A 12,461-nucleotide genomic window follows, 5' to 3' on the forward strand; every position below is an offset into this window, starting at 1 on the left:
GATGCTTGTAATCTAGATGTCGTTATGCTAGTCAAGTGAATTTTACTTATGTGATCTCCGGAGACTCCTTGTCCCACGTGTGTAAAGGTGACGAGTGTGTGCACCGTGTGGGTCTCTTAGGCTATATTTCACGAGAATACTTATTCACCGTTATGAATGGCATAGTGAAGTGCTTATTTATATCTCTTTATGATTGCAATGTGTTTGTATCACAATTTATCTATGTGCTACTCTAGTGATGTTATTAAAGTAGTTTTATTCCTCCTGCACGGTGTAATGGTGACAGTGTGTGCATCCGTGTTAGTACTTGGTGTAGGCTATGATTATGATCTCTTGAAGATTATGAAGTTAACTATTGCTATGATGGTATTGATATGATCTATTCCTCCTACATAGTGTGAAGGTGACAGTGTGCATGCTGTGTTAGTACTTGGTTTAGTCGTGTTGATCTTTCATGCACTCTAAGGTTATTTAAATATGAACATTGAATTGTGGAGCTTGTTAACTCCGGCATTGAGGGTTCGTGTAATCTTACGCAATGTGTTCATCATCCAACAAGAGAGTGTAGAGTATGCATTTATCTATTCTGTTATGTGATCAAAGTTGAGAGAGTCCACTAGTGAAAGTCTAATCCCTAGGCCTTGTTCCTAAATACTGCTATCGCTGCTTGTTTACTGTTTTACTACGTTACTACTGCTACCATATTACCACCATCAACTACACGCCAGCAAGCTATTTTCTGGCGCCGTTACTACTGCTCATACTTATTCACACCACCTGTATTTCACTATCTCTTCGCCGAACTAGTGCACCTATTAGGTGTGTTGGGGACACAAGAGACTTCTTGCTTTGTGGTTGCAGGGTTGCATGAGAGGGATATCTTTGACCTCTTCCTCTATGAGTTCGATAAACCTTGGGTGATCCACTTAAGGGAAACTTGCTGCTGTTCTACAAACCTCTGCTCTTGGAGGCCCAACACTGTCTACAAGAATAGAAGCACCCGTAGACATCAAGCTATTTTTACAGCGCCGTTGCCGGGGAGGAAAGGTAAAAGGTACTCACACTCCGGATCTCGGCTACTAAGCTATTTTCGCCGTTGTAAGTACTCGAAGCTATCTCCTTTAGATCCTGCAATTGCATCTTTTTGTTTCTTGTTTACACTAGTTTGGCATAATGGACGACAATGAGCTTCTTATTCTATTTCCTGATTTAAGACATGGATGGTTTGATGCGAAAATTAAAAAACCTATGGAACCTTATTTGCATGCTAGTAGTAATATTAGTATGAACGCTTTGAACACCATTGTTGCTAATGATATGGAAAATTCTAAGCTTGGGGAAGCTGGCTTTGATGAGCATGATATTTTTAGTCCCCCAAGCATTGAGGAGAAAATTTACTTTGATGATACTTTGCCTCCTATTTATGATGATTATAATGATAGTAGTCTTTTAGTACCTCTGTTATGGAGGATAAATTTGATTATGATTACAATATGCCTCCTTTATTTGATGATGAGAATAATAATGATAGCTACTTTGTTGAATTTGCTCCCACTTCAACTAATAAAATTGATTATGCCTATGTGGAGAGTAATAATTTTATGCATGAGACTCATGATAAGAATGCTTTATGTGATAGTTATATTGTTGAGTTTGCTCATGTTGCTACTGAAAGTTATTATGAGAGAGGAAAATATGGTTGTGGAAATTTTCATGTTACTAAAACACCTCTCTATGTGCTGAAATTTTTGAAGTTACACTTGTTTTATCTTTCTATGCTTGTTGCATTATGCTTCATGAACTTGTTTATTTACAAGATTCCTATGCATAGGAAGCATGTTAGACTTAAATGTGTTTTGAATTTGCCTCTTGATGCTCTCTTTTGCTTCAAATACTATCTCTTGCAAGTGCATCATTAAAACTGCTGAGCCCATCTTAATGGCTATAAAGAAAGAACTTCTTGGGAGATAACCCATGTGTTTATTTTGCTACAGTACTTTTATTTTGTATTTGAGTCTTGGAAGTTGTTTACTACTGTAGCAATCTCTCCTTATCTTAGTTTTGTGCTTTGTTGTGCCAAGTAAAGTCTTTGATAGTAAAGTGAATACTAGATTTGGATTACTGCGCAGTTTCAGATTTCTTTGCTGTCACGAATTTCGACCTGCCTCCCTGTAGTTAGCTCAGAAAATTAAGCCAATTTACGTGCGTGATCCTCAGATATGTACGCAACTTTCATTCAATTTGGGCATTTTCATTTGAGCAAGTCTGGTGCCTCAATAAAATCCATCTTTACGGACTGTTCTGTTTTGACAGATTCTGCCTTTTTATTTCGCATTGCCTCTTTTGCTATGTTGGATGAATTTCTTTGATCCATTAATGTCCAGTAGCTTTATGCAATGTCCAGAAGTGTTAAGAATGATTGTGTCACCTCTGAACATGTTAATTTTTATTGTGCACTAACCCTCTAATGAGTTGTTTCGAGTTTGGTGTGGAGGAAGTTTTCAAGGGTCAAGAGAGGAGGATGATATACTATGATCAAGAAGAGTGAAAGCTCTAAGCTTGGGGATGCTCCGGTGGTTCACCCCTGCATATTTCAAGAAGACTCAAGCATCTAAGCTTGGGGATGCCCAAGGCATCCCCTTCTTCATCGACAACATTATCGGGTTCCTCCCCCGAAACTATATTTTTATTCCGTCACATCTTATGTGCTTTGCTTGGAGCGTCGGTTTGTTTTTGTTTTTTGTTTTGTTTGAATAAAATGGATCCTAGCATTCACTGTATGGGAGAGAGACACGCTCCGCTGTAGCATATGGACAAGTATGTCCTTAGGCTTTACTCATAGTATTCATGGCGAAGTTTCTTCTTCGTTAAATTGTTATATGGTTGGAATTGGAAAATGCTACATGTAGTAACTCTAAAATGTCTTGGATAATTTGATACTTGGCAATTGTTGTGCTCATGATTAAGCTCTTGCATCATATACTTTTCACCCATTAATGAAGAAACACTTAGAGCTTGCTAATTTGGTTTGCATATTTGGTTTCTCTAGAGTCTAGATAATATCTAGTATCGAGTTTTGAACAACAAGGAAGACGGTGTAGAGTCTTATAATGTTTACAATATGTCTTTTATGTGAGTTTTGCTGCACCGTTCACCCTTGTGTTTGTTTCAAATAACCTTGCTAGCCTAAACCTTGTATCGAGAGGGAATACTTCTCATGCATCCAAAATACTTGAGCCAACCACTATGCCATTTGTGTCCACCATACCTACCTACTACATGGTATTTATCCGCCATTCCAAAGTAAATTGCTTGAGTGCTACCTTTAAAATTCCATCATTCACCTTTGCAATATATAGCTCATGGGACAAATAGCTTAAAAACTATTGTGGTATTGAATATGTACTTATGCACTTTATCTCTTATTAAGTTGCTTGTTGTGCGATAACCATGCTTCGGGGACGCCATCAACTATTATTTGTTGAATATCATGTGAGTTGCTATGCATGTCCGTCTTGTCCGAAGTAAGAGAGATCTACCACCTTAATGGTTGGAGCATGCATATTGTTAGAGAAGAACATTGGGCCGCTAACTAAAGCCATGAATCATGGTGGAAGTTTCAGTTTTGGACATATATCCTCAATCTCATATGAGAATAATAATTGTTGCCGCATGCTTATGCATTAAAGAGGAGTCCATTATCTGTTGTCCATGTTGTCCCGGTATGGATGTCTCAGTTGAGAATAATCAAAAGCGAGAAATCTAAAATGCGAGCTTTCTCCTTAGACCTTTGTACAGGCGGCATGGAGGTACCCCATTGTGACACTTGGTTAAAACATGTGTATGCAATGATCCGGTAGTCCAAGCTAATTAGGACAAGGTGCGGGCACTATTAGTATACTATGCATGAGGCTTGCAACTTGTAAGATATAATTTACATAACTCATATGCTTTATTACTACCGTTGACAAAATTGTTTCATGTTTTCAAAATAAAAGCTCTAGCACAAATATAGCAATCGATGCTTTCCTCTTTGAAGGACCATTCTTTTTACTTTTATGTTGAGTCAGTTCACCTATTTCTCTCCATCTCAAGAAGCAAACATTTGTGTGAACTGTGCATTGATTCCTACATACTTGCATATTGCACTTGTTATATTACTCTATGTTGACAATTATCCATGAGATATACATGTTATAAGTTGAAAGCAACCGCTGAAACTTAATCTTCCTTTGTGTTGCTTCAATACCTTTACTATGAATTTATTGCTTTATGAGTTAACTCTTATGCAAGACTTATTGATGCTTGTCTTGAAGTACTATTCATGAAAAGTCTTTGCTTTATGATTCATTTGTTTACTCATGTCATTACCATTGTTTTGATCGCTGCATTCATTACATATGTTTACAATATGATCAAGTTTATGATGGCATGTCACTCCGAAATTATCTTTGTTTATCGTTTACTCGCTCGGGACGAGCGAGAACTAAGCTTGGGGATGCCGATACGTCTCCGACGTATCGATAATTTCTTGTGTTCCATGCCACATTATTGATGATATCTACATGTTTTGTACACATTATATGTCATATTTATGCGTTTTCCGGAACTAACCTATTGACGAGATGCCGAAGGGCCAGTTCCTCGTTTTCTCGCTGTTTTTGGTTCCGAAATCCTAGTAAGGAAATATTCTCGGAATCGGACGAAATCAAGACCCAGCATCCTATTTTTCCACGAAGATTCCAGAATACCCGGGAAGGACCAGAGGGGGGCCACAGGCCCACCAGACCATAGGCCGGCGCGGCCTGGGTGTGGCCCGCGCCACCCTATGGTGTCGCCGCCTCTTCGACCCTCTGACGCCGCCTCTTCGCCTATAAGAAGCCCCTCGACCTAAAACCTCGATGCGAAAAAAGCCACGGTACGAGAAACCTTCCAGAGCCGCCGCCATCGCGAAGCCAAGATCTGGGGACAGGAGTCTCTGTTCCGGCACGCCGCCGGGACGGGGAAGTGCCCCGGAAGGCTCCTCCATCGACACCACCGCCATCTCCATCAACGCTGCTGTCTCCCATGAGGAGGGAGTAGTTCTCCATCGAGGCTCGGGGCTGTACCGGTAGCTATGTGGTTCATCTCTCTCCTATGTGCTTCAATACAATAATCTCATGAGCTGCCTTACATGATTGAGATTCATATGATGATGCTTGTAATCTAGATGTCGTTATGCTAGTCAAGTGAATTTTACTTATGTGATCTCCGGAGACTCCTTGTCCCACGTGTGTAAAGGTGACGAGTGTGTGCACCGTGTGGGTCTCTTAGGCTATATTTCACAGAATACTTATTCACCTGTTATGAATGGCATAGTGAAGTGCTTATTTATATCTCTTTATGATTGCAATGTGTTTGTATCACAATTTATCTATGTGCTACTCTAGTGATGTTATTAAAGTAGTTTTATTCCTCCTGCACGGTGTAATGGTGACAGTGTGTGCATCCGTGTTAGTACTTGGTGTAGGCTATGATTATGATCTCTTGAAGATTATGAAGTTAACTATTGCTATGATGATATTGATATGATCTATTCCTCCTACATAGTGTGAAGGTGACAGTGTGCATGCTGTGTTAGTACTTGGTTTAGTCGTGTTGATCTTTCATGCACTCTAAGGTTATTTAAATATGAACATTGAATTGTGGAGCTTGTTAACTCCGGCATTGAGGGTTCGTGTAATCCTACGCAATGTGTTCATCATCCAACAAGAGAGTGTAGAGTATGCATTTATCTATTCTCGTTATGTGATCAAAGTTGAGAGAGTCCACTAGTGAAAGTATAATCCCTAGGCCTTGTTCCTAAATATCGCTATCGCTGCTTGTTTACTGTTTTACTGCGTTACTACTGCTACCATATTACCACCATCAACTACACGCCAGCAAGCTATTTTCTGGCGCCGTTACTACTGCTCATACTTATTCATACCACCTGTATTTCACTATCTCTTCGCCGAACTAGTGCACCTATTAGGTGTGTTGGGGACACAAGAGACTTCTTGCTTTGTGGTTGCAGGGTTGCATGAGAGGGATATCTTTGACCTCTTCCTCCCTGAGTTCGATAAACCTTGGGTGATCCACTTAAGGGAAACTTGCTGCTGTTCTACAAACCTCTGCTTTTTGAGACCCAACACTGTCTACAAGAATAGAAGCACCCGTAGACATCAGCTCGCACCCAACCTGATGTTTCTGGGATCTGCCTCAAAACTTTCGTATTCAATGTCTAATGCTTTCCACTAGATTGCATCTGAAGGGTGCGTCAACACTGGGTGTCCAAACTGCTCTGGATCATTCAGCATTGCCTCATGTCTTTCAGCGTGCCATTACATGAGCTTTGCTTCCTTGCGGTCCGCGAAGAACCGTTGCAGCCGGGGGCGAGCGGGAAGTACCACACAACTTTCCGAGGAGCTTTCTTTTTTTTCCTTTCTTGTATCGATCAGCGTCACACAACAGACATTTGGTCTTGTCCGCGTGCTCGGTACGATAAATTATGCAGTCGTTGATGCAAAACGTGGTATTTTTGGTGCGGTAAATCGAGCGGGCACGTGATTCTCTTGGCCTTGGCCAGACTACCAGGACACATGTTCCCGACAGGAAGGCAATCCTTATGTCCGTCCATCCGTGTTTTCACTTCATATGCAGAACATCGAGCGCTACTCTCAAGCGGGACTCCGGCCAACCCGTGACCTACATGGTACAATGGATTATTCGAGTATGTCTCCAGTTGCTCAATCTTTGATTTCCGCCTAGCGCTTTTTGTCTTTTTGAGAAGCAGGTCTTGAAGATGAGGGTCCTCCACGACTGAAGCTAGCGTCACCTCTTCGTCGTCATCAATGTTATTGTCCGCGTCTTCAACATTTTGTTCATCATGATACTGATCTGCATCATCGTGTCTGGCAAACTCTTCGTCATCATCAATATCATGATGCCCTTCTTGCAGGACATTACCACCTGTTGTCGTCGCCCCATTGACCTCTGCGTAATCATCATCACTCATCCATTAGCAGGTGCCCCTGCAGTTTGCCTGAAAAGGGGTCAAGCCATTTCCCTAGTTTGCATCTTCGACATGGACACAATATCTCTGTGAGGTTATTTCAATACATGTCGGCGATCGCGTGTTTGAGATATCTCATCACGATGCTTTCCCTCATATTGATGACCATTATCGCCTGCACGGAAAGATAACTGATTAGAACCATGCATCGGTCGGTAATTTTCACGAATTTTTTTGGCATGACCTTCCTAGACAATAGGACCTAGGAACGCCATGATGAGGTCTAAGACCCCGTTTGTGGCCCGATCTTGCGGTTGACCCAAAATCCAAGGAGGGAGAGAGGGAGAGCGCGAAGAACACGATGAACACGAAGAACACGAAGAACTCACGCACGCACACCAACCCGATACAATCGATACTTACCCCCGTGGCTCGATGGACCACGCCAATAGAATCAACCCGGGAGAGACGCGCGGTAGAATCCCGGAGTGAGAGATCGGTGAGGGAGATGAATCAAGGAGTGGGAGAGAGAGTGGGTAGCACTAGAATCTCACACTCACAAATCCAATCATCCAACAAGGGTAGCCTTGATACAAAGGGGATGAAACCCTAGGGAGACAAAGCTCAAATCCACATCTAAGCCTAAATCTTGTCTAAAGAGGTAAGGGGCGACCTGGGGGCTTATATAGGCATACAAGGCAGCATGGGTCGAAAAGGTACAAGTTGGTGGGTCAAACCCGACGAATCCGGTCACAGGGCCGGTCTGACCGGGCCTGGGACCGGCCCATCCGGTTCACAACCGGATTCTGGACCGGGCGGTGACCGGGCGAGGCTTCGGGAGCCCGGGATTGCGTCCGGATGGCACCGGTCGTCGTTCCGGTCGAAAACCGGCCGGGCCGGTCAGGGGGCCGGTCAACCGGGCCTGTGACCGGGTGGGCCGGTCAGGGGGCCGGTCAACCGGGCCTGTGACCGGCCGGCCTCCCTCCTCCCGCTTCTTCTTCCTCTTCCTTCCTTCTACCTTCATTCTTCCTTCCTTCTTCTTCTTCTTCCTTCTTCCTTGCACCATGATGAATGGCTCCTCTTCCCTTCCCTCGCTTCCTTGCACCATGGGTGTTCCTCCTCTCCGGTCCTCGATGACTCTTGTACCTAATGACATATAACATGCCGACATGAGGTAGCATTCCATTCAAGGTATCTACGAGGTCGAGTATCGAGAGGAAGGAGTTCACCTTGACGCGTGTAGCGTGGGTTAGGGTTGAAGGTCCACTTGGGGGACTCTTTGGCCATGGTGTAGCGTCGACGATAGGCGGGGCTGCACTTGATGGTCTTGGTGTAGCGACATCGGTGACCGGGGCTACATCATCTCCCCCCCTTGGGGAAGAGTCGTCCTCGACTCTTGTTCCTCCTCATCGAAGAGGTAGTCCATGACGGTTGTCCCATGTAGAGTTGGGTAGTCGCGGTCGAAGAAGAACTTGGAGAAAAACCACTTGCGAAGGGAAAGCTCCAAGAGGCATTTGGCAAAAATGGGAACCAAAAGAGTGTGGATGTATCCAAAATTTGGTAGGGCAAAAATTTGTGCATGTAAGAGTTGTAAGGTGTCAAAAATGTGTGGTGTAGCATTGTCCCAAGCAAATGGAACAAACAAAAGGCAAGTATTGGCGGCAAAATTTGGGGCAAAATTGTTATGTGCAATGGCAAAGCGATGGAGACTTCGAACTTGGGAGAGTATTGTTGGCTTGAGCCGAGTATGAGTGTCCTCAAGTGTGAAAGAATCCATTGCAAATGTCAAAGATGAAATGAGAAGTCCAAAGAAGAGCAACTTTTTGTGTGACATGTGGCACAAGATGCATAAGGTGTCTCTCACATGTATGACATGGTCCTTGAGATTCTCGGAGTGTATGATGATAACATCAAGACATACAACAACCATTGTGCCAACAAGATGTGTCAAGATATGTTGCATAAGAAGCAAAAGAGATGACGAGGAATTGGACCAAACCGGAAACTCGACAAGGCAAACCGGAAACACATGAGGGCGAAGGCTTGTGGGAACATACTCTTTGGTGTGATTCCCATGGGTTGGATCCTTGATGGGGTAGCTCTCAATTGCGCGTTTCGTGAGCTCATGCTCCGTAGCGGTGGAAGTTGTCGTGCGGGTACCTATACACACAATAGAGAGAACAAAGAGCGTGTGTGCATGGTAGAGGAACACATCATCCATCATGATGTTCCATGACTTGTGCACATCACCATTAGTGTCAATCAAGATAGTATGAAATGCATGGCGATGGTGCATATGGCAAGAAGGTGCATTCATGGCATGTGGTGACTCATGATCATCAAAAATAGAGAAGGCTATGGGGGCCATCTCATGGACAATGAAATAAGCATTCTTGCATACCAAGCATAATAAAGAGCAATTGTTCGCAATCTTGGATGCAAGGATCATGGAAGAGTGTAAACATTTGGGGCAAAGCATGCGGAAGCTAATGTCATCCTTGTCATTATCATTGCAAGCAATACATGGTAAAGAGCAAGTGGTTGACATATTGCAAGCAATGGTGGAAAAATTGAAGCTCTCATAGCATGGCATGGTCATGGTATCACAAGCATTCACTTCCACATGATCAACAATGTTATCAAGCAAAGTATCGCATGGGAAAATGAAAGTAGCATGTGACGTAGCAAATGTATCATCAAGATCATGCATGCACTCATAAGTCATCATGTCCACTAGTGGGATCATGGCATCATCAACACCTATGTTGTTACCTTTGTTGGCCGACTCATTTGAGGTAGGTGTTGTGGAAGTAGGAGGATCCATGTGGTCGACATGTCCATCTTGGAGCAAGCATGGTGAGATATCATCATCTTCATGCACCATGTACATCGTCTCCATGAGCGGGAACTCGTCCTCCGTGGAACCTAGTGCAACATAAGAAGACACCATAGAGGGAGAGGTTAATGTGTTAGCAAAAGCGATGTCCTCCATGGACCTATCATCTACCTCTCTCAACTCACTTTGTGTATCACTCATGTCCTCCAAATGGAAGCACTCAAACTCACATATGGGGTGGAAGTCACTCAACTCACTATCACTCTCACTCAAGTGGGCTAAGTGGCTCTCATTCTCACATGGGATTGGTACCAACTCATCAATCAAGCATATAGGAGTAGGCTCGACCTTCTCAACTCCATGCGCCTCCTTGGTTGAAGGGAAAATCCCATGCTCAACCATCTCAACTCCATGCGCCTCCGTAGGTGAAGGGAGAATCCCATGCTCACCATGCTCAACTCCATCGCCTCCCAAGTCATCCTCAAGCGGTGGCGCCGTGGTGTTGATGAGAGCTAGGCTCGGCTCAACTTCGCCCTTGAGTTCACCTTGGCGATCTTCATCTTGAAGTGTGGGTGCTAAAGGCTTCTTGGTGGCTTGTGCTTGTAGCTTGTCGAAGTAGAGCTTCTTGGCGCTTGGCGTTGTGCATTGCCATGCCACGTGACCCTTGGCCTTGCACACCTCACATAGGAGATTGGGACATTCCCGTGGAGGGTGGCCTTGTTGCTTGCACTTGTAGCATCGGAGTCCATAGGCATGTGACGAGGTAGGGGCCATTGTGGTGGTGGCACAAGAGGTGGAAGTCGCCTCATGAGGAAGGTATGCGCGATGTGCACTTGCCATCCTTGGGGTGGTAGGCACCCTATCATGGTGTTTGTCGCCTTCATGTCGAGGCTCTCGTCTCCGTGCTTCATCACCATGTCTTGATGAGTGTCGTCGAAGATCCGTGGAAGGTGTTGGTCGATGGCGCTCATGAAGTGGCTTGTGGCGGTGAGGCTCATGTGGTGACGTATGTCGATGTAGACCATGAGGTGGTAGTGGTCGACGACTATCATGAGATGGTGTGAGTCGATGACGGTCCTTGCCATGCCGAGATGATGGCTCATGCGACTTGGCATGTTGCTTGCGGCGCCTTGTGGAGCTTGGAGAAGAGTGTCGATGACGCTCATGATGGGGACGCTCTTGATGCTCCATATGGTGTACTTGAAGTCGACGATCTTGTGCATAAGCACTCTCATGGTGGCGCCTTGTGGAGCTCGTAGACGAGTGTCGATGACGATCATGATGAGGACGCTCTTGATGCTCCATATGATGAACTCGCCGTAGATGATCATGTGCATAAGCACTCTCATGGTGGCGCCTCGTGGAGCTCGAAGAAGTGTGTCGATGGCGATCATGTTGGGGACGCTCTTGATGATCCATATGATGGTGCCATCGTTGAGGTCCTCTATCTTCATATGTAGCTCCATTGGCCAAGTAGGTGACTAGGTGAGGCTCCGCCATGGTGTCGATGTCGTAGGCGTGGCGTTGCTCCACCATGTCGTCCATGCTTGATGAGCCATTGTCGATGTAGAGCTCGTCGAAGTCGTCCTCAAAGTGGTGCTCCACCATGTCGTCCATGTCGATGATGCTTGGGGAGCCATGGTCGTTGTCGACCTCCTCGATGTCGGACATGCCGATGATGCTTGTGGAGCTATAGTCGGAGTAGAGCTCCACATGTTCCTCCACATCCGCGGTGCTTGAAGAGGAGTCCTCCTCGAAGTGCTCCATGTACTCCTCCGTATCTTCTTCATCGCTATACATGTTAGCACGATGGTATCTATATGGTGTATGTTAGTGGAAGGAGACTACCTCGCACTCTTACCAAGGTAAGATAGTATTGAGGCCATCCACCAAGTCAAAAGTAAGATCAAGTGTATCGGGGACACACGCAAAACCACACGCAAAAGCTAGCAAATATGGTGTTAGGCGAGTGTTGTGGAAAGCCAAAAGACGAAATCCGAAATCAAGTGTATTGTCAAGAGTGGTGGAAATCCAAAAATTCAAATGTCAAAGAGATGATCACTATAAACACGGAAAAGATGTGGAACACACACACGGGATAAGCGGGGTTAGTGCAACCAAAAGTGAGCGGAAAAGTGTATGTAAGGGTGCTCGGTGTCACACTAACACAAGGAGAGGCAAAGCTTTGGTTGCAAATGGAGAGACAACAAGATTCACACGTAGCCTCTCTTCTCTTTTCTCTCTTTTGCTTAAAAGCTTTTTCTCTTTTGTATATGGTGGCACTTGCAATCTTTTGTATCTATGGTGGCACTTTGTACACTTTTTTTATGTATGATGGCACTTGCACTCTTTTGGTGCTTTGGCGGCTTTTTCTCGCCCTATGTTAGCGTTAGCTCGCTTTTGCTATCTTGCCACACGAGTTTTGCTTAGAAGCTTGACTCCACACTACACACACACCTCACAATCGGGGCCACGTGCAATGTCTCGCAACACTCGATAAGCAATGCTCGATAGGATAGATCGCAAAAGAAGAGGGGTTACAATGGGGATGCAAGTTATACCTAAGATGTTAGGCGGTGATGAACACACAAC

Source organism: Lolium rigidum, chromosome 5 (genome assembly GCF_022539505.1).
Source record: "Lolium rigidum isolate FL_2022 chromosome 5, APGP_CSIRO_Lrig_0.1, whole genome shotgun sequence".
Lineage (NCBI taxonomy): Eukaryota > Viridiplantae > Streptophyta > Magnoliopsida > Poales > Poaceae > Lolium > Lolium rigidum.